Source organism: Bufo gargarizans, chromosome 4, assembly GCF_014858855.1.
Source record: "Bufo gargarizans isolate SCDJY-AF-19 chromosome 4, ASM1485885v1, whole genome shotgun sequence".
In the NCBI taxonomy this organism is placed as follows: domain Eukaryota; kingdom Metazoa; phylum Chordata; class Amphibia; order Anura; family Bufonidae; genus Bufo; species Bufo gargarizans.
The window spans coordinates 441,378,016-441,402,387 of record NC_058083.1 but is presented as its reverse complement, the minus strand read 5'-3'; the positions used below and the strand labels follow the sequence as shown (position 1 = coordinate 441,402,387).

The window sequence follows — 24,372 nt, the reverse complement described above, 5'->3', positions numbered from 1 at the left end:
TGACCGTAATAACCACACCTGGGGAAAGAAAGTGTTGCAAGCACCAGAAACAACACAGACATCATGTGATCCAAACGGAAAACATGTCAGATCAAACCACGTGTTGCCAGTCTCACTGATCTCCTGCCACATGTCGCGGGAACGTCCGCGACAGTTGGTCCCATGTTCTTTTGTGTCTGTATTGCTGAGAAAAATAAAATTTTAATTATTGCAAATGAGCCTCTAGGAGCAACGGGGGCGTTGCCATTATTCCTAGGGGCTCAGCTCTCTCTGCAGCTGCTGCATCCTGCACTTTGATTGACAGGGCAAGTCAGTGTAAACTTGATCACGCCTGGCCCCATCACCCAGTGAAGAGGATACGACAGTTGCAGTGAGAGCTGAGCCTCTAGAAGTAACAACAATGCCTCCATTGTTCCTAGAGGCACGTTTGCATATATTAAAACTAAATTTTTCTTAGCAATGTGGGCACATATGAATATGGGACCAACACAGATGCCTTCAGCTGCCAAGCGCACATGCAACAGGTCACCCAGTTTCATAGGGACAAATCTGCTGACAGATGCCCTTTAAATCATAATTATTGCAATTTCAGAAATTCCTTAAATTTTCTGAATTTCTAAAAGCAAATAAATAATGCCGTATGCATTTAATAACTGAAAAACACTGTTAGGCTACTTTCACACTTGCGTTTGATCGGATCCGTTCTGAACGGATCCGATCATATTAATGCAGACGGAGGCTCCGTTCAGTACGGATCCGTCTGCATTAATAACTTAAAAAAAATTCTAAGTGCGAAAGTAGCCTGAGCGGATCCGTTCAGACTTTCAATGTAAAGTCAATGGGGGACGGATCCGCTTGAAGATTGAGCCATATGGTGTCATCTTCAAGCGGATCCGTTCCCATTGACTTACATTGTAAGTCCGTGCGGAGGCAAGCGGAGCGGAGGCTGAACGCCGCCAGACTGATGCAGTCTGAGTGGATCCGCATCCATTCAGACTGCATCAGGGCTGGACGGAAGCGTTCTGCTCCGCTCGTGAGCTCCTTCAAACGGAGCTCACGAGCGGACAGCAGAACGCTAGTGTGAAAGTAGCCTTATACACTCAATAATTGTAAGAAATCTAAGAATGTGTGCTCAGAAAAGCTGGAAATACAGAGAATCAAGTGAAAGTCTAAGTAGGATTGGGAATAAAAGAAACATGTAAAAATACGTTTTTACACATGCCCGCAGCCTGCCTCTGCTATGGGAAGAATCATACTTACCTGCTCCCTGCAGCTCCGGTCCTGTGCACTGGCTCCTGCGTGTCTATCTTGTGGTTTGTGGCTTTTTTACTTCCACTTGGCATGACCATCTGCTCCACTGCATCCAATGACTAACTTTAGCGATGACATGTCTACAAGATACATCATCGCTGAAGTCAGTTATTGGCTGCAGCAGAGCAGAAGATCATGTCCATGTAATGGACGAATTAAACAAATTATGGACCAGAAGATGGACACACAGGCACGCAGGACGAGAGCGCCGGCAGTGCTAACTGACTACACCCAAAACAAAACTAGCTTAGACCTGACTCTACAGCCCTGCCTAAAATAGGTTCTCTTTTACTCAGGCCGAATGCACACGGCCGTGAGCGGTCCGTGGAACCGCGGCCTGGATTCCTGCTCAGTGCAGTAATACACTGGTATAGATCATACCAGTGTATTACTGTATTGCGGCTGCAGCAGGGAGCGCACGGCGTCATAGCAACCAATGACGCCGTGCGATCCTGCACTGAGCAGAAATCCAGGCCGTGGTTCCACGGACCGCTCACGGCCGTGTGCATTCGGCCTCAAAATGTGAAGACTCTAACGTGACCAGAGAAATATAAAACAGCTTTTATCCACAACCCAAATAGAGAATTGTTAAGTTGGAAATATTTCACAATATTTTTCCAAATTAACATTTACTCAGTCAGAGTGACAAGAGAGTTAGTTTTTGAAAAGAAAGTTTACTCAGGTTCACCTCATCTTTTACAATTTTCTCTTTAAGGCCTTATGCACACGACCGTAGTTATGGTCCGCATCCAAGCCGCAGTTTTTGCGGCTCAGGTGCGGATCCATTCACTTCAATGGGGCCGCAAAAGATGCGGACAGCACTCCGTGTGCTGTCCGCATCCGTTGCTCCGTTCCGTGGCCCAGCAAAAAATGTATAACATGTCCTATTCTTGTCCGCGCTTTGCAGACAAGAATAGGCAGTTATATTAAAGGCTGTCCATGCCGTTTCCGCAAATTGTGGAATGCACACGGACGCCATCCATATTTTGCAGATCCGCGGTTTGCGGACCGCAAAACACACAACTGTTGTGTGCATGTAGCCTTAGTCCTGATGGGATTCCTCATCTTTATGAGCCATTCCCAGTTTAGTAATGAATGCTTCATGGCATGTAGTTATGTTATTGAGGGAAAATGAGCAAAACATGTATTTACTATTTAAAATCCTGACTGCAATGGCCATCAAATGTTGACCGTAACCCGATTTATGTAATGTATGTATCCAAAGGAAATACCCTAAGTTTCGATTGTCCCCTGTGTACAGTCACCTTGTTGACATTTAATTGTACTACTGCACAAATACTTTTGAGAATCAGTCTAGTCGAACAGATAACCACATAGTTAAGCTAGCAAGCAGAAACAATTAGCAGTATTTCTTCCAAGTGGAGCACAAATTGCTTATTTGTGGCACAACAAAACAGTGTGCAATGCATGTGAAAGGTTTACAGTCTCCATGCATAGATGTGGGAAAATGTAGGAGATTTTAAAATCTGCAGTTTGCTCTATTCTGCCGTAGATTTGCTCTGGATTTGCTAAAGATTTTACCTACTCTCTTGAGAAACTTTGATGAGAGGAACCCAGCCTCCCTATAGCAGATGCTATGACTGTAAAGTTGTAAACAAATGTTGGCATTCACAAAGTTTGCTGCTTCAGTTTTTATGGCAGCAATTTGGATTAATTATAGATTTTTATGAGGAGTAATCAGATAAACTGCTCCTTGTCATGAAAATTTATATAAAAAAAACCCTAATTTTCACTGCATTCCTACCCAGTCACAAAATGACGTGGTAACACCATTTAACTGATCTTCCTGTTAGCTCAAGAGAAGGTATTATTTTAGGCTACTTTCACACTAGCGTTCTTTGCGGCTCCGTCATGGATCTGCAAAAATGCTTCCGTTACAATAATACAACCGCATGTATCCATCATGAAAGGATCCGGTTGTATTATGTCTTCTATAGCCATGACGGAAAACGGATCCGTCCCCCTTTGACTTTCAATGGTCTTCAAGACGGATTGTGCCAGAGAAAACAAATCCGTCCCCATTGACTTACATTGTGTGCCAGGACGGATAAGTTTGGCTCTGCTTTGCCAGGCGGCCAGCAAAACGCTGCAGGCCTCCAGAGCGGAATGGTGACTAAACGGAGGCAAACTGATGCATTCTGAGCGGATACTTTTCCATTCAGAAGGCATTAAGGCAAAACCGTTTTGGACCGCTTGTGAGAGCCCTGAACAGATCTCACAAAACGGAAACCAAAACGACAGTGTGAAAGTAGCCTAAGGCAACTGATATCAATATGTCATGCCAGAAATAGAAGAGCAGACTGGTTGCTTTGTAAGGGGGATTAGTGCTTTAAATGATTCCCTTCTTCTGTTAACCATAGTTACCTCCAAGGAAACATGTGCAGTCACTGTAGACATTGCTGCTTGTAAAGTGCGCCTAAATCAACCATTTCTCAGATCATCAAGAACTTTAAGAGGTTTAATTTAGGGTTGGGCAATATACTGGTGTTAACGATATACCGCGATATTAAGAAACGGCGATATGGCGATATCACTGTTACTTAATTACCGCGGTATATTAGTGACATCATAGGAGCGATCGCACTTGCACTGACCGCTTCTAAAACGTCTGCGTCCGTCCGCCTCTGCACATTGCCTGCCAGTTCTCACTGCAACCACACCCTCCTCGTTCCTACTTTACCTGGACTCCACCCACCGACCCGAGAACTGTCACTCATAGGCCACGCTACAGCCTCCCTGAAGGCCCAAACTTTAGCAGCCAATGAGAGAGGAGAAAATACAACGGCATCCTCACAGGCCAGCTGCGGGCGTCCACAGCGGGGTGAAAACACATGTGGACTAGGGTAATGAATAAACATGTCTCCTAGGTAATACCATCTCCTATCCTATCTTACCATCTATTGGCAGGCTCATCGGTTTTTTCAGCAGCCCCTGCAAAAGGCAGTGCCAGCTCTAGCGTTGAGAAATAGCACCCAAAACAAAAATATACCACTTTACTATTTACTGCCCCCCATATACACATGAACGCCCGACTCCTCCCCATATACAGTGTACAGCACCCGGCCACACATGTATACAGTGTACAGTGCACATAAATGGGGATGTACTAGACCCAAGGGGAATATACAGGTCATGAGTCCCACCAGTATACGCCCCATAGTATAATGTCTCCTTGTGGACCCCATACAGTATAATTTCTCCTTGTGGCTGCCCTATACAGTATAATATCTCCTTGTGGCCCCCATATAGTATAGTGTCTCCTTGTGACCCCCATACAGTATAATGTCTCCTTGTGGCTGCCCCCATACAGTATAATGTCTCGTGTTTTTTTATTTTAAACTGGTATTTATCCCGATATATATCGTTATCGCGATACATTTCTTAATATCGTTATCGTCTGAATATTTTTTATATCGCCCAACCCTAGTTCAATTGCTGTGAAAGTGCAGCAGGTGCCAGCTCCTGAAGAGAATTGAGCTACAGGATTGGGTCACCACCAATGCAGAGCTTGTTCGTCAATGACAGCACGTACATGTCAGTACATCTGTACATACAGTGAGGCAAAGGCTTTTGGAGGATGGCCTGTTTTCAAGGGCAGAAAAGAAGCCACTTCTCTCCAAGTAAAACAAAGACAGACAGACATTCTGCATTATGTACAGGGATTAGACTGCAGAGGAGTGGAGTAAAGTTATTTTCTATGATGAAGCTCCTTCAGACTGTTTAGAACATATGGAAAAATGATTGTCTGGAAAAGAAAAGGGGAGCGCTACCATGAGTCCTGTCTCAGGCCAAAAGTAAAGCATCCTGAGACCATCATGTGTAGGGTTGCTTCTCATCAAAGGGAGATGGCTACCTACATTTTTGCCATGTATATAGAATGGCATCAATACATCCAACAATCAAGAAGCAACTTGGTGGTGAACAATGCTTCTTCCAGCATAGCGGAACACCGTGTCACATGGCCAAAGTGATAACTAAGTGGCCTGGTGAACAAAACATTGAAATTTTGGGTCCATGGCCAGGAAACTCACCAGATCTCAATTCCACTGAGAACCTGTGGTCAATCCTCAACCTGTGGTGACAGTTAATTTGCGGAGAATGAGGCACTTAACATGGAGCTACTTTCTATTAATTTCTTTAATGATGTACCAATGTCTCTTGTGAATTTTAATTCACAAAGTAACAACCATTACAATAATCAACAGTTTCAATTTAAATTTTGACAAATCCAACGCCTTGAGATTAAAATATAACTTTTAATAAATTAGATGAAAAACTCCATGGTGCTCTGGGGGGATGGAAGGGGCGCATTCTGCACATTATCAAGCCTTGATGGAGCACGACATGCGCAAAACACGTCCTCCCCAAGGAGTTTTTAATCTAATCTATTAAAAGTTATAGTTTAATCTCAAGGCGCTGGATTTGTCAAATTGAAACGTATTTGTTCCCCAATCGGTCTGTGCAGCCTGACAACTACCTTTTGGGAGATTGTTGGAATTTGGGTGAGCTGTGCAAAACCTTTTTTCGCTTTTTCCTTTCAATAATCAACAGTGCTTTACATGCAATGAAGTAGATATCAGGATGCATTGCCTTTGCCTTGATAAGATGGCAGTGAAGCCATTTTCGTACTGGGCCCCTGTGCAGCTGCACATATTGTATGTCTACCTCTGATCTTACTGAAAGTTGGCTCCAAATGAAATTGTCTTTTGCTAGACCATATTAGCCCTGTTTAGGTCAAAGCTGGGGCCTGTCGGAGGATCATCTGGTACTTTAGTTGCCCATTCCAACTCTGCCATTTTATTAGTGTGTTTTTGTGGGAACACATCTAATTGGCACTGCCTAGTAATACAATTTAGTAAAAGCCCTGCATCATTTTATAGTTTAAATCCTAAAGAATCATTTGAGGAACTGGAAAATAACTTTTTCAAGGCACCAATGGCCAAATGTACTCGTGGAACAATTTTTTTGTAGTTACTGTTTCTCTATTGCAAAATAGAGAAAGTATTTTATTTTTCAGACTTTCAGATAAGACACATCTGACTATAAGAACCATCCCAGGATTAGAGTAGATGGGTTGTTAGTTTTGATCAGCTTCTGTTAAACTGTATGTGGTGAATATGTTCACCTCATAAAGTGTACGTGTCTCCTGTCATTGCTCTATAGTGTTCATTTTTGGTTCAATTCATCAAACACCTTTTATGCAATGTAAAAATATACATTTATTGTAATTTTTTGATTGTTGTACTCATTCCATATTTACCAGTCCCTGTACTGAGCTACGTCTTTGCATGCCAGACAAAAGAACAGCGTTGTGAATGTAATAATAAAAGTAATTCTTTAAAGGGTATGTTTCTAACTAATCAAATATAAGACATTTTCAATCCACTTACTTCATCTACATTGGCCCTGTTCTCCTAGTTAGCTGAGGGTCACATGACCTGTGATGTCCGCTTCATTCCCTGCTCTGATGACCTTCCGTGTACAAGCTTGAGGGAGCAGGTCTGCCTCTGTGCATGGAACCTCACTGTGAAGGCTTTTATGCACTCCCTTTGCAGAGAAGCAAAAAAGACCCCCTCAGATATTCTTGTTACATGCACCACAGCTCTGCTCGTGCATGTAAACAAAGGGGGCCAGAACAGAATTAGGTAAATGAGTAAATATAATAAAACTTGCTTAGGTTATGTATATATTGTTGACCATCAGATTTACAATGCTTTATTTTTTTATATAACTCAAACAACCCCTTTAACTGAAGAACTTGACTTCGATCCTTCATACCAGCAGTGTCATGTTTGGATTCCTCCCTCTCTGCATTTACTTGTTACTTACCTTGCTGGGTTCCGAGTTTGTTGAGGATCGTGCTCAGCAGCATCCTTGTGTCTGTGGTCCTTATTTTTGAATTCCCCCTCTTACTATCTCTACTGATTGCTCTCTATGTTGTCCTGCCATACTTGTTCTCCTACATTATTTTTAAAGGCATTGTTTTTACTCTCCATAATCACGACATTATGCAAATACAAGCACACACGGCTATGTTTCTCATGAATGCTCACCCTCTTGCCCTGCCTGCACTGATCACATAGACCGGTGTGAGGAAGGGAGAGGTGAGCAGCTGCTATAAATGCTCTGCTGAATCACAAACCCCTTCCTGTCCAACGTGGGTCTTCAAAAATGGTGCCTACACACGGGTGCCATAGCAGCTGGGTGCCAGCTGTTTGTAAACAGACACCTGACGCCAATGTCTGCGATCAATGACAAAGTTGATTGCAGACATTTAACCCCCCAGATGCCATGGTTAAATGTGACCATGGCACCTGGGATCTAAAAAACCCAGAAGCAGCTATAGGGAGAGACGGATAATGTGTGTGGCAGCCTTGGTCCTTCTGAATGCTCTGAGGCTGCTGCAGATTTGTTCCTATGGAGACCCTGCCTAAGAAACATAGTGAAATTCTCAGAATCCAATTCTAATGCATTAGAGTCTATGACAGAAGCGATCTGATGACTGCATGTTTACATTCCCTTAGGGAACTTTTTTTTTCAAAAAAGCATAAAAGATATTTTAAAAAATATAAAAATTAAAATCACCCCCTTTCCTCAAAATTGCAATAAAAATAAACCATAAAAAATAAACATCATTGGCATTACCACATGCAAAAATGCCCATACTAATAAAATCTCATACAGCAATATTTATCTCATACAGCAAAATGGAAAAAAAAATAGCAGATTCACAGTTTTTTCGTTGCTTCACCTCCCAAATAAATTTGAATAAAAAGTGTTCAAAAAGTCATATTATATACAATATTAAATGGTGCTATTAGAAAGTACATCTTGTCTCACAAAAAAGAAACTGTAATACGGCTATATAAATGGCAAAATAGGGGGTGTGGCCTGACTGAGCTAGATGGCGGCTGCTTGTTAGCAGAGCTCTCGCCACCAGGACCCATCTAAGCCTCAATTTTAGCACTAGCCTGACCTCGGCATGACGATCCAGCCGAAGGATTGTATGCAGACTGCACCGGGATGCAAAGGGGGCCCGAGCTCAAGCCTAGAAATGGATAAATTCCTAAGCAAAACGGCTGCTCAGCCGCTGATGCGGCCCTCCAAGATGGCGCCGAAATCTCTTGGCGCGGCTGCAGGAGATAATGCCTCTGCTCAGCTTTCCGAAGATGACAATGCACCGCACAGTGAAGAGAGATCCGAACTTACCAGGGAATTTCTTGAGGAAGCCCTACAAAGAGCACTTGCCCCTCTAGCTGTAGACCTGGTGGCGATTAAAGCAGATGTACACCATATCGGCGACCGCGTTGAGACGCTGGAGAAGTCACAAGACGCCATGCTCACCTTCAATGCAGCGGTGAAAGACTCCCTGCTCTCACATGCTAGGGCGATGAATACACTCCTGCTTCAAATGGAGGATCAGGAAAACAGGAATAGAAGGAGGAATATTAGGCTCAGGGGGCTTCCAGAAGCAGATGATAAGGAGGACTTATTTCAAGTTATGGACTATCTCTTCTGTACGCTACTGGGCCCTGAGCAAGCAGCACAAATTACTGTGGAAAGAGTGCACAGAGCATTAAAACCGAAGTCGGCGTCCCGAGACAATCCAAGGGATATAATCTGTGGTATCCTGAGCTACAGAGACACAGAATTGATACTACAAGCAGCTAGGAAGCAGAGAGAAGTGAAGCTCCAGGGCGCCCATGTTCAAGTCTACCAGGACTTAGCTGCAATCACACTGCAAAAACGGCGACTATTGAAGCCACTCACTGACCTATTACGGTCGTCTAAGTTCCCATACAGATGGCTATTTCCATTTGGGATTTCAATCACAGTGGGGAACCGCCGCTTCACCTGAAGACCTACCGCCGGTCTGGGAAGCAATACAACAACCGCCGGTTGAGATTCCCTCCTGGTTACCCGTCCTACCCGTGGAGGATCTGCCACCGCTCCCCCAGGTGTCCAGATGGATAAAACCGAAAACCCCAAAGATCTGGAAAGTACAAGAAGGCATGGTCCCATGGAGCTCCGGACTAAGGGTTCGCTGTTAACATCATTTTCCTTCCTTTTAGCTTTGCTTTGCTGCCATGTTCGGACAGCGTCTTTGTCACTTACCTTATCTCTTAGTATTCCTGTCGCCAGACAGTGTTACTGGCATTCTCATTTGCTATCTTCTTATTAGGTTGTAAACCCATACCAAGCTGTACGACTGGGTTGACTGTAGCTATGCTCTGTCTTACTGCTTTGTATTGTGTCTCTCCTTTCTCAGCAAAACTATTGGCCAGGATAGTTCTCTCCAAACACTAATTTAATATGGTATCAACATGTGCGATCTTTCCACATATATTTGATATCATCTTTAAATTACAGTTACTGTTTTATAAGGTTCAATGATTTGTTAAGTACATCCATGCTGTCTGGTAGGACACACGACCTCATCTTGCAGAATGTCACTTTACTAAGATGGCTCCACTAACTAATATGCCAATTTGCATACATAACTTGCTCGCCATCATATACCACCTTTGTGTCGTGTAGAATTCTCTCTCATGTCTCTAGTATGAAATGTATCGGACCATGTCTGTACTTTTATACTTTTATGTTTGTGTTATTGTTTTCTTACATTATGATATGCACTTTATCTTTATATTTGTATACTGAAGATAATCTTAAATAAAGATTTGTTAAAAAATAAATGGCAAAATAAAAACGTGATGGCCCTGGAAAGGCAAGGAGCGAAAAACGAAACAGCAAAGATGAAAAATCCTCAGTTGGTGAAAGGGTTAAGGAAGACCAGAGAGGTCTGACAAAGCTGGAGCACCCTAACTTCGGACTATACGATACAGGCACTTTTTGTCAAATTTTTTTCTTTCTAATTTTTTGGGCATAGTCCAAAAAATATGGTAATATTTATTTGGCAAGTCGTTTCCATTTATAGAGATTACATAAACCGTACTTTAAAGGAAATAGGTCTTGTTGAACATACTGTACTACCTCTAGACAGCCTAGTTTAGGTTACAGAGCAGGAGAAACTAAAGCGATTGAAATTTTAATAAATATATTACAAGTTTTATTGAACTTTTACCTTTACTTTTAAACTGTCCATACACATAAGTATTGGTTGAAAGAGCCCAGGTACTCTCAGGAGTTCACCCAGCCAAATCACCATGCAGGGCTGTGCTGGGAGGGTTGCCATACTAACCAGTCAAGTCCTGGCTGGTCAACCTGTCAGTGTGACTTGAAGCTGAGGAAAACAGGTTTCTGACTCTGTGTCCAATTCAAGAAGAAGGTGGGGAATTTAAGACTGCAGATTCCGGTCTGTAACTTGGCTGTGATTGTATTTGTATCTGGGCTCCATACTGTGTGACTTCCTACTGACTCTTCTGGTGAAGTTCTGATATGTTTTTATATTTACCCTGTGGCTGTTGTAACTCTTCTTGTAACCGACCCTGGCTTTCCTTTGGATTAACCTCTCATGTTCTACATCGATCTGGTTCGTCTCTCCTGGATTTGACCCTGCTTGCTAACTTCCTTTTTTACTGCCCTGGTCTTTCTGCAAGGTATGCCACTAGTGTGCCCACACCAGTTTTCTATTATCAGCTGTCGAGAAATAACCTGGGTCCCTAGCAGCAAAGTTATCCGGCCTCACAGTGAGCTCTGGTCAAGAACCTAGGGGTAGCCTTAAGCTTTTATGCAGACGGATCTTCGGATCCGTCTGTATGAAAGTAACCTACGGCCACGGATCACGGATGCCAATCTTGTGTGCATCCGTGTTCTTTCACGGACCCATTGACTTGAATGGGTCCGTGAACCGTTGTCCGTCAAAAAAATAGGACAGGCCATGTTTTTTTTGACGGACAGGATACACGGATCACGGTCTCGGCTGCAAAACAGTGCATTTTCAGATTTTTCCACGGACCCATTGAAAGTCAATGGGTCCGCGAAAAAAAATGGAAAATGGCACAACGGCCACGGATGCACATAACGGTCGTGTGCATGTGGCTTTACTCTGATTCTGCAGTTTACAGAAGTACCCCATATGTGGCGGTAAACTGCTCTATGAGCATGTGGCAGTGGTCAGAAGGAAAGGAGCGCCATATGGATTTTAAAGGCAGATTTCACTAGAATGGTTTTTAGGCACCATTTTGTATTTGAAGAGACCCTGACGTACCCATACAATGTGACCCTCAAAAAATGACCCCATTTTGGAAACTACACCCCTTAAAGAATACATTAAGTGGGGTACTAAGCACTTTGACCCCCTAAGCGCTTTACAGAATTTGGAAACACTTGGCTGTAGAAATGAAAAGTTTCGTTCTTCCCATAAAATGTTGCTTTAGCCCCAAATTTTTAAATTTCACAAGGGGTAACAGGAGAAAAAACACCCCATATTTTACTACTCATTTTCTCCTGAATACAGCAACACCCTATACTTTTATTCCATATTTTTTTACACTTTTTTTTAACTTTATTTTGAGAAAAGGATGCTTTTTTTTAACTTGAAACTTTATTTTTTTTGTAAAACTTTATTTTTTAAACTTCTTTTTTAACCACTTTTTTCACAACTTTTGGGGGTCTGATCCCCTTTACAATGCATTATAATACTACTGTATTGTAATGCATTAGCTGTAAATGTATTACACAGTGTAATAAACTTACATCTTCCTGTCTGTGAGATCCAGGGAGCTGGATCTTACAGGCTGTAACGAAAGGCAGCCACAATGCCTAAGGAAGGCATCAGGCTGCCTTTCCTGCCATCGAGTCCCTGTCACAGCAGCGCGGGGACCCGATGGCCACCCACACCCGTCAGGATCCCGCACATGATGCGGTCAGCGCTGACCGAGGCAGTACGAGGTATAATGCACCGGTCATATGGTTTTTGGAGGGCAGATTTTGCTGGAATGGTTTATGGGTGCCATGTCACATTTGAAGAGTCCCTAAGGTACATGACTGTGAAAACTACTTATAAGTGACCTCATTTTAAAAAACCAAATCCCTCAAGGAATATATTGAGGGGTGTATTGACTGCTTTAATGCCACAGGTGTTTCATAGAATTCAGAAACACCTGGCTGTGAAAATGAAAATTTTACTTCTCTCAATAAAATGTTGCATAAGCTTCCCCTTTTTATTTTCACAAGGGGTAACAGAGGAAAAAGTACCCCATATTTTGTTAATCATTTTCTCCTGAACACTGCAACACCCCATATGTCGCAAACTATTGTTTTTGATCACACAGCAGGGCTCAGAAGGGAAACGCTATATATGGGAAAATGGGAAAACCCTGGTTTTTGTAGGGCAGATTTTGTTGGAATGATTTTCTGGTGCCATGTTGCATTTGAGGAGACCCATAAGTACCCATAGAGTGGAACCTCCTCAGCCCAAATGAAACCCAATTTGGAAAACTACACCCCTCAAGGAATTTATTAAAGGGTGTAGTGAATGCTTTGTCTCCACAGGCAATTCATGAATTTCGAAATACTTGGCTGTGAAAAAGATTTTTCATTTTCAAAAGGAGAAACAAGAGAAAATGGACCCCACAATTTGTTACACAATTTCTACTTAATACGTCGACAGCTCATACATGGTCGTAGACTGCTGTATGGGTAAGCCACAGAACTCAGAAGGGCCAGACTGCCATATGATTTTGGAAGCAGATTTTGCTGGAAAGGTTTTCGGGCGCCATGTCATATTTGAAGAGATCCTGCAGTTCTCCCACAAAGTGACACCATTTTGGAAACTACACCCCCAAGGAATTTTTCACAGAATTTAAAACACTTGGCTGTGAAAATTAAACATTAAATTTTTACAAGAAAGTGTCACTTTAGGCCCAGATTTTTCATCTTCACAAGGCATAACAGAAGAAAAAGCACTGCACAAGCTATTACTAATTTCTTTCTAAATACAGCAACACCCTATATATCATAGTAAACTGCGGTTTGGGCACACTGCAGGGTTGAGAAGAGAAAGAGCACCATGTGCATTTGAGGCCTAGTTTGGTGACTTACACAGCACAACTGAAGAGGTTCTGAGGTGAAAAAAAAAGAAACCCCCAGCAAGTGACCAAAGTATATGTTAAATGTGAGACGTTATGTGAACCTTATAACATCTCCATCTTAAACTGCCTTAACAGCATTAGAACAGACAGTTTATCTCTTATTAACCCTTTCCTGATGACCCAACATAACCTTATGTTGCAGCGGGTGCCGTAGCCGCCTGATGTCTGCTGTTTTAAACAGCCGGCACTAATTTCTCCGACCAAAGCGGTAATGCCAGTCACAGACTTTTAACCCTTCGGATGCCATGGCATCTGGATGCCCTAAAATCCTGAAGCATGAGCTTCCAGGTGAGCTCCGGCTCCCCCTGGGAGCTAGAAAAAAAAGTGTAAAATTTTATTTTTTTTAAAATAAAAATCGCAAAATTCAAATCACTCCCTTTTCTCCAAAATGTAAATAAAATATGTAAACAATACAAAAAACACATCATGGGCATCATTGCATGCAAAAATGCCCATAATAAAATATTTCTCCCATACGGCAAACAGTAAAATGAAAGTCAAAATGGCCAATGGTCACTTCACCTCCCTCAAAAATTTTTAAAGTGATGGTATCATTAAAAAGTAAATATCATCTCGCAAAAAATGAACCCTCACACAGCTCTATACACATAACTAGATAAAAGTTAGAGAAGCCAAAATATAGCGATGAACAGAAAAAAAAATATTTTCAAAGAATTTTGTTTTTCTATCCAGTATTAAAATGCAATAAAAACTATAAATGTGGTATCATAATCATCTTACTGGCCTGGAGAATAAAAGTAGCAAGTCAATTTTACCACATAGAACTGGTGTAAATCCCCGTCACCGCCATAAAACAGTGGCAGAATGGTGTTTTTTTTTTTTTTATAATTCCACCCCATTTGAAAAAAAAAATTCTGCTTCCCACCACATTTTATGCAACTGTATATGGTGCATCTTGTCCCGCAAAAAACAAGCACTCATATGGCTATGTGAATGAAAAAATAAAAGTTATAGCTTTGAGAGGACTAGTAGTAAAAAATGAAAAAAAAATAAGAAAAATTTCCCAGGGTTGTTTTTTTATTCAAAGCCATGCTGTATTTTGGGAGTTCTACTAATCACATCACCAAAACTATGCCATTTAACTGTTAAAGTGGCTATAATGCTACTTCCCTCTATTTCAAATTCCTTCTTATGTCTGCTCATAGGCATCCATACTGGGTCACCTATAATTGCTGTCACAGAGGCCTTTTATATTTAAATAACCGCTTCTTTACTAAGTCAAATATATTAATTTAACCTGTATCTAAATTCTAGTTTTATCCTTCATTCTTATAAGTGCTTTGTGCAGAATCTCCTGGGTATTCTATGAAATGCAGCTTCAGTCAGTCCATCTCACAGAATACCCTAGAGTGGTGTTTGAAAGTTTATGAACCCTCCAGATCCTCACTCAAAAGTCCTAAAAGAAGATAAAAATAAACAAATCAAACAGACAAGTATATTGCATTTGGTCATGTATGTATTGAGGAATATGATCCAATATCACATATCTGTGAGTGGCAAAAGTATGTGAACCTTTGCTTTCCGTATCTGGTGTGACTAACTTGTGCAGCAATAACTGCAACTAAATCTTTCCAGAAATTGTTGATTGGTCCTGCACATTAGGTTGAAGGATTTTTAGTCCATTCCTTTGTACAAAACAGCTTTAACTCTGTTGTGTTAGTAGATTTCCTCCCATGAGCTGCTCGCTCTAGGTCCTTCCACAACATTTAGATTAAGGTAAGGACTTTGACTTGGCCATTCTAAAACTTTAACCTTCGGCTAGCTTCACACTAGCACTAAAGCAACCCAGCAGGCGGTTCTGACAGAGGAAAAGCCTGCCCGAGTTCTCCAGATCAAGCGAAGCTGGATAATGCCTCATGCTCGCTCAACCACATAGACTATAATGGGATCCAGCTGCTCCCCGGCACAAAGGGGATTCGGCCGGAGGGCAAAAACTGTTGAGTACAGTGGTTTTTGTCCTCCGAATCCTGGCATTTATGCCGGTGAGCAGCCAGATCCCTGCAGATTCCCATTATAGTCAAATAGCTCCAGCAGCGAACAGCCATATCCAGCTAGGCCAGATCTGGAGAAGTCCATCATTAAATGCAATGTTCCTCTATTGAAACAGCCTGCCAGATTGCTTTAGCCCAAATGTCAAAGTAACCTCAGTTACTGACATTTTCCTTTCGAATTTGCTGGCATTTTCCTTTCGAATTTGCGGGAATAATTCAGAATGCATTGTTGCATTAATGATGGCAAGCCATCCTGGCCCAGATGTAACGATATGTTCCAAAACAATGAAACTACCACCACCATGTTTCACATAAACTGTAAGGTGACAGACATGGATTCTTCACTGGGCCATGACAACCACTCGGCATTCCAACTGCCTCATAGGACTCTCTCTATCGCACTTCCCTATCTAACTGCTCAAATGTTGTGATCACTATTGAAAATTACATTTAAGTAGTTAAATAAAGATTTACACATCCGTTTTCGACTTTCCAAAAGCCATTAAAAAAAAAAATCTATGTCGCTTTTTTGTGATATGGGTTCAATTTTTCGATGGCACCATTTTTAAATACACAGTATAATTTATGGATTCGTTTTATTAGTTTTTTTTTTCCATGGGGTAAAACAACACTAACTTTATTCTACATACATACTTCGATACCAAATATGTTCATATGGTATTTGCTAAAACTGAACAAGCATTTTTTATTGCTTACATAATGCTTTTAAATACATAAGCATTATTGCCTGTCAGTGCCCTACTGACAAACAACTTATGGCAGGCCTAGAGTCCTATGTTGGGACTCATAGGCAGTAATGGGTTGACAGTGAACCTCCTCCCTCTGTTAACCCCTTCTACCACAGGCTAATTTTCACCTTCCTCCTCAGGTTTATTTTTGCAAACCTGACATGTCATTTTATGTGGTAATAACTCTGGAAAAGTTATATTTATCTTACAGATTCCGAGATTGTTTTCTGGTGACACATTGTACTTCATGTTAGGCCTCTTTCACACTTGCGTTGTCCGGATCCGGCGTGTACTCTACTTGCCGGAATTACACGCCGGATCCGGGAAAACGCAAGTGTACTGAAAGCATTTGAAGACGGATCCGTCTTCAAAATGCTTTCAGTGTTACTATGGCACCCAGGACGCTATTAAAGTCCTGGTTGCCATAGTAGTAGTGGGGAGCGGGGGAGCGGTATACTTACCATCCGTGCGGCTCCCGGGGCGCTCCAGAGTGACATCAGAGAGCCCCATGCGCATGGATGACGTGCCATGCTATCACGTCATCCATGCGCCTGGGGCGCCCTGATGTCACTCTGGAGCGCCCCGGGAGCCGCACAGATGGTAAGTATGCTGCTCCTCCGCTCCCCGCTACACTTTACCATGGCTGCCAGGACTTTAGCGTCCCGGAAGCCATGGTAACCACTCTAAAAAAGCTAAACGTCGTATCTGGCAATGCGCCAAAACGACGTTTAGCTTAAGGCCGGATCCGGATTAATGCCTTTCAATGGGCATTCATTCCGGATCCGGCCTTGCGGCAAGTCTTCTGTTTTTTTTTTGGCCGGAGCAAAAAGCGCAGCATGCTGCGGTATTTTCTCCGGCCAAAAAACGTTCCATTCCGGAACTGAAGACATCCTGATGCATCCTGAACGGATTTCACTCCATTCAGAATGCATTAGGATAATCCTGATCAGGATTCTTTCGGCATAGAGCCCCGACGACGGAACTCTATGCCGGAAGACAATAACGCAGGTGTGAAAGAGCCCTTAGCGGTATATTTGAGTCAATATTTTTTTCCTTTATAAAAGGAATTGTGTCAGGAGCTGTGCTGTGTATTTTAGCTCTGGTCATTTCTCTGATTTTGCATGTACACTGACCGCTCTGATACATTTTCTTCATAGGTCATAACTTTTTGGGATTACTCTCATTTTATTAACAATAAATACATAGGTCATAATAGCATCCCTCTCTCTTCAATGCTAAACTCTTTAAATCGTATGTGACATTTCAGGTAATCTTTTCAGAATAAGCAGCAATGTGTGTGTTAATGAGGCATAATATTATATCTGGCCATTACAAGGCTTGTACCTGGGATGTTTAGCAGTTTTCCCTTATGAAGACTTTCTAGTTTTTAGTTCTCCCTGAGCTAGCGGGTGAAAACGGGCTTCTTGATGTCTTCCATAGACTACACAAGGAGAAAGCATATGATTCCGCTTCCTCTCACTCAAAAGCATCAGAAGTACCATATAGGACAAGTAAAGAGTACTGAGCAGTACTGATATGATTAAAGCACTGGGCAGAGATAGAAGACTCAAAGACTCATTGCAGACAAGCATGTGCAGACTGTATAACTGTCACCTTTCTCTGACCGACTGTTGCATGTCTGACATTGTCGGACAGGAAATCACAGCATAGATCACTATGATGCAGTGGGTTTGGGTGAGCCAAACAGTGGTTAATCAAGACCATATTTCAAGACCATACTGGCCTTAGCTTTAACAACTTCTGTGTCTGTGTCTCTCTGCTTGTTTCACTTGGTAGCTGATACAAATGTATCACAGAATTCAGAGTGAATGTTAGTTTAGGAACGAGGAGGAAGAAAAAAGATGTTTTGGTTCCGGGAAAAATTATCAACTGTACCTTGGTTTTGTAAATGACGGACTCATACACAAATCATAGATATGATACAAAGCAATGTTTAATAGTGAAACATCTCAGACAATAAGAAAATGAAATGGTCACTGTACTTGCAAACAACTTTACATAAATCAGTAGTACAGATGAGTGTATGAATCTTAGTAATACATCTTATCACTGAAAAAAGACTTTCACTCCCCAACATTCTCTGCCAAGTCGATCTTGAGAGAACAGACAAACTTTAAGTGAACTGAAGGATCAGATCAGATCAGAGGCTAAGTGATGTGTCTGGTCAAATGACCCTCCATCAATGGCCTTCTTATGGACAGGACCTCTATGCAAACTGCACAGAAGAGCTGCCCAGCAAAGGGACATGGCTTATAAATTTATATTTTAGTAAGAGCCATATAATCATCCTACATACAGACGTGGACAAAATTGTTGGTACCCTTTGGTCAATGAAAGAAAAAGTCACAATGGTCACAGAAATAACTTTAATCTGACAAAAGTAATAATAAATTAAAATTCTATAAATGTTAACCAATGAAAGTCAGACATTGTTTTTCAACCATGCTTCAACAGAATTATGTAAAAAAATAAACTCATGAAACAGGCATGGACAAAAATGATGGTACCCCTAGAAAACACAGAACATAATGTGACCAAAGGGACATGTTAATTCAAGGTGTGTCCACTAATTAGCATCACAGGTGTCTACAACCTTGTAATCAGCCATTGGGCCTATATATATGGCTCCAGGTAATCACTGTGTTGTTTGGTGATATGGTGTGTACCACACTCGACATGGACCAGAGGAAGCAAAGGAAAGAGCTGTCTCAAGAGATCAGAAAGAAAATTATAGACAAGCATGTTAAAGGTAAAGGCTATAAGACCATCTCCAAGCAACTAGATGTTCCTGTGAGTACAGTTGCACATATTATTCATAAGTTTAAGATCCATGGGACTGTAGCCAACCTCCCTGGACGTGGCCGCAGGAGGAAAATTGATGACAAATCTAAGAGACGGATAATCCGAATGGTAACAAAAGAGCCTAGAAAGACTTCTAAAGAGATTCAAGGTGAACTTCATGCTCAAGGAACATCAGTGTCAGATCGCACCATCCGTCGTTGTTTGAGCCAAAGTGGACTACATGGGAGACGACCAAGGAGGACACCATTGTTGAAAACGAATCATAAAAAAGCAAGACTGGAATATGCCAAACTACATGTTGACAAGCCACAAAGCTTCTGGGAGAATGTCCTGTGGACAGATGAGACAAAAATCGAAGTTTTTGCCAAGGCACATCAGCTGTATGTTCACAGACGAAAAAATGAAGCATATCAAGAAAAGAACACTGTCCCTACTGTGAAACATGGAGGAGGCTCTGTTATGTTCTGGGGCTGCTTTGCTGCGTCTGGCACAGGGTGTCTTGAATCTGTGCAGGGTACAATGAAATCTCAAGACTATCAAGGAATTCTAGAGAGAAATGTACTAGCCAGTGTCAGAAAGCTTGGTCTCAGTCGCAGGTCATGGGTCTTGCAACAGGACAATGACCCAAAACACACCGCTAAAAACACCCAAGAATGGCTAAGAGGAAAAAATTGGACTATTCTAAAGTGGCCTTCTATGAGCCCTGACCTCAATCCTATTGAGCATCTTTGGAAGGAGCTGAAACATGCAGTCTGGAAAAGGCACCCTTCAAACCGGACACAACTGGAGCAGTTTGCTCATGAGGAGTGGGCCAAAATACCTGCTGAGAGGTGCAGATGTCTCATTGACAGTTACAGGAAGCGTTTGATTGCAGTGATTGCCTCAAAAGGTTGCGCAACAAAATATTAAGTTAGGGGTACCATCATTTTTGTCCATGCCTGTTTCATGAGTTTATTTTTTTACATAATTCTGTTGAAGCATGGTTGAAAAACAATGTCTGACTTTCATTGGTTAACATTTATAGAATTTTAATTTATTATTACTTTTGTCAGATTAAAGTTATTTCTGTGACCATTGTGACTTTTTCTTTCATTGACCAAAGGGTACCAACAATTTTGTCCACGTCTGTACATATTGCTGAAAGGTAGCCAGAAAGTGCCCAACCCCTTAAAAGGTAAAAATTAAGTAATAACAATTTTTTTTATTTTATCGAACTTGGTAATTTGTTGCTCCATTTCGGCTTTTATGGCAGCTTTAATTCTTCCACTAATGATAAACAATATTGTACATTAAACTCGCTCCCACTTTGTTAAAGAGCAGTTGACATGTCAGCTTGGCAGGATGGAGTTATAATGGACTTTTTTTTTACATTTCCACTACGATTGCGAGTTAGACTGTTGCATGTCATTGAGCCGATATGCCTATCCTGAAGAAAAGCTTGACTTTATCATCAAACCTAATTTGACTTCTATGTACACTTGACTGTTGAGGTAATAAGTGTCAAGTCCCCAGGGCTTTTACATGACATGCAAACCCATACCGCATGTGACCTAATGACTAATTTTACAGTGGGCAGGGTTAAATAAGAATTTAGAACGTACTACTGCAATGGTAGTGTTGGGGTGGCAACATCAATAACTTGTATGAATTTTGATAGGGCAACCCAAATTGTACTGGAACACTGAAATGAATCTGAAGTTCACCACTTTAATAAGTTGGCTTTTTGCTATACAAATTGCTTGTTTAGCTCTGAATTGACAAATTGCTAGTTTACCTGTCAGTAGGTTTTGTCTCTCTTGCGAAATAGTCAAAATTAAATTGCAAACATGCTACACTATCTGAGAGCAGAATATTATAGAAGGTGAGACACAAACACTTGGTAATAGTTTTTTTATGATTTGATATCTATTTTATCTGTATTTTTATGTAAAAAGTTGTTTAAATTGAAGAAGCTAATTCCTGAATTCATTTAAGAAAAAAAACGTTAACTTGGTAAGCTACCTTGAATTAAAAATTTAGCACTGAGTTTCGGTGGTTCGGCAGGTTGCGGTCTTCATTTAATCATATTCAGAACCCCTGATATCTACGTTTGCAACTTTCTCCTAGTTTCACATTCTTTTTCATGTGGATGTTGGATCTGTACAGGATGTAGAGGCCTTCACCAGAACAGCTTCTTTCCTGTACACTTGTAGCACTCTTCCTTGTGACAATACAAAGATACTACTTATGTGCATTTGATCGCTCCCCCTGAAGATTCTGTTATCTACACTACTGTATTTACATGTGATCTCACCCCCTTTCTCTACAATGAGGCTTTCCTGAACAAGAAAAACTACCATCCCCCTAACAAATAAGGCAGCAGACCTACTAACAGGACTACGTATCAGCTGCAGTCCTTCAAAGCTTATACAAAAAGAGTATAAGAACATACAAGAACCATAGAATTTCCTAGTGTAAGGACAACCATACATATTCAGCAGCTGACAGACGAACAATCGTTTGGCAGACAGCTATCTCTCCCGACTTCCCTGTACACAGACACAGTCACCTCTGCTAAACGTGTATTCAATGGGGAGAGCGGAGAAAGCCACTGCCAGACTCTTCTGGTAGTGGCTTATCTTCCAGGAGTATAAAAGGATCGGACAAAAATATTCACTTCGCCCAATCCTTCTCCCCCCCCCCCCTCGAGATGGGAGCTCCCCACACGCCTTAGTGTGTCAGCCGAACCCACCATTCTCATATTGGGTCAGGTTCGGGTTCTGTCTGGGACGCTGTCCAATTGCTGCAAACAGCTTCACAGCTAGGGAAATTACATGCTAATCTTGCAGGATTTAAACAATCTTGCAAGAACAGCAAGTAATTCCCAACTACACCATTTTGATCAAAGGAGAAGACATGACTGGCAGGAGATAATAGGAACCGGAGATCTGGCCCTTGGCTCATCGGTTCCTCTTCTCTTCTGTCTGTTACGTCTTTTCCTCTGGTCAAAATGGAATCTATTGGGAATTACTTCCACCTAGTTTTTTATTAACTTTAGACCAATGTGTATAGCCACCTATAGATTTCTAGAAGTAAAAAGGAATGACACAGCAGAGTATTTAAAAGGGCTTTCCGAAACTTAAATAACGATGACTTATCCTTTGTCATCAGTATCTGATTGGTGGGGGTCACACATCTAGGACCCTGCCAATCAGTTGTTCGAGAAGGCATCGGAAGTCGCAGTAGTGCCGTGGCATTCTTACAGCTTTTCCTAGGCCATGTGACATCACGTTTATCGGTCTCATGACCTAGGAGCAGCTCAGGACTATAGTAGTGACTAAGTACAGCGCTGTAGTTTGGTGACCACGAAGAAAGCCACAGCGCTCACAAGAGTTCTGATGCCTTCTCAAACAGCTGATCGATGGGAGTCCCGGGTGTCTAACTCCACCGATCAGATATTTATGTCCTGAGGATAGGTCATCAGTATTTAAATCTCGGAAAACCCTTTTAAGTATTCATTGTTTACTGAGCATAAAAATAACTTGACAACTTTATCCTCTGGGGTAATATGATCACAGCTCCAAGACCCATACTATTTTTATCTTTATGTCAACCAGTATGAGGGCTTATATTTTGTTGAACAAGTTGTAATAAAGTAGCATTTTGGGGTTTATACAACTCTGACTGGTTTTCATTCCTTTTTTTAGGAGGCAGAAAGAACAAAAACAATAAATTGCCATACAGAGGGAGCCTTCCTACATCTGTAAGCCAGTAAGGTGCCAGGATTACTATTGACCACGGAAATGGCTAGATTAAAGCAGAAGCTTCTCTGTCAGTAGACAGTAGAGCAACCACTTTAACCTTGGGGGCAGCACTTAGACTGGAAGGCCGTAAATAGATGCTGTAGGTCACAGTGATAAAAAGGTGTATTGGTTTCAATAAAGTTAAAATATGCAATTTACACCTGATACATTCCCTATAGTGTCCCGGGGTACTACTGGCTCCCATACCTAAGGCACATGACCTCCCGACCTTGGATTATTGCCTGATTAAATTCTAGCATCAGTTCTATTTTCACTTGTTTTGCTTTCAGATCACTTATCTGTGCAATGTAGGAATAAAAAAAAAATCTACTGGCATCTAGAAAACATCTACAAGTGGCATACTACTAAACTGTGTAATTTCTGCTTTATATATTTTGTTCTTTTATCGCTGTTAAATCGCTATTTTAGGATATTAGCACATGACTGATGGTAACTTCTAGACAGTTACTGTATTTTTCTGACTATAAGACACACTCCCCCCACACAAAAAATGAGGGAAAAGTGGGAGTGTGAATGCTAATGACCGCTTTTATTATAGAAGTGGTCATCAGCATGTGGGAGGAGCAGAGAGCGGTAAGGGAAGTGCTTCACAGTACTCTACCCTCTCTGGTCTTCTTCTGGGCCCTACTCTACACAGTGTCCTGATGGCATATGGCATCAGGACTTAGCGCACGTAGGCGTGCACTATGACCTGATGCTGTGAGACATCAAGTCACACTGCAACGCGGGCTGGAAGAAGAGTAGGGATCAGTGAGTGGCAGCGCCGTCCAGAGCAAGCAAGGCAAGTTTAATTTATTTTTAACGTCTGGTCTGAGGTCTGATCTGAGGCTTATGGGGTCTGTTCTGAGGCTGATGGTGATCCAATCTTAGGCCGAAAAGGGTTGGGGGGGGGTTCTGATCTGAGAATGATGGAGCTTGTGGGTCTTATTTTGGGATCTGATCTGAGGTCTGATGAAGAATAGGGGGTCTAATATTTATTTATTTTCCTCCTCCAAATCCTAGGTACGTGTTATAGTCTGAAAAATACAGTAAATATCTCAACTATCATATGAATACTAGCACTAGGTAATGTGTTAATAATGAGGGCTGCAAGGGGTGCTCCCTCCAGCCATAAAATGACATAGTAAAATAGCTCAATAAATGACTAGAAAGAAGGCGTTGTTCGAGAATACTTTGGCTCTTCAGCCTCACTCAGGGAAGAGTCTGTATGCATAAACTGTAACAGCTTATAAGCCATCAAATAAAATAAGTAATGGTAGGGGTGGAGCATAGCCCCCAAAGAAGATGACTGCCTGAAAATAAACCATGAGCTCTGCTTCTGGTAGCTCACCTCTGTGACATAGTCTTCTCTCTTTCATGCTCAGGGGGAAGCTCCTGCCTGTCGCTAACATAGCTAAGGACTGAACATTTCTGACCCTCTTCAGCCTCCTGCATCTGTAAAAGCCCAACAGCTGCCATGTACATGCCTCAGTGGAGGTCATCTTTCCCACATACCGAGAGGCAGTCTTCGCAAAGTACCAACTAGGGCTGCAGTAAACGAATATTTTTGTAATCGAGTATTCTATCGATTATATTTCTCGATTCATCGAGTAATCTA

At 41.7% G+C, this 24,372-nt stretch overlaps 1 protein-coding gene across 2 annotated transcripts in view; it reads right to left on the bottom strand.

The window, feature by feature from the left end:
* Positions 1-24,372, bottom strand: part of SCAF8 (SR-related CTD associated factor 8) — a 208,983-nt gene that overhangs the window by 73,165 nt on the left and 111,446 nt on the right. The gene's annotated exons all lie outside the window — the stretch shown is intronic.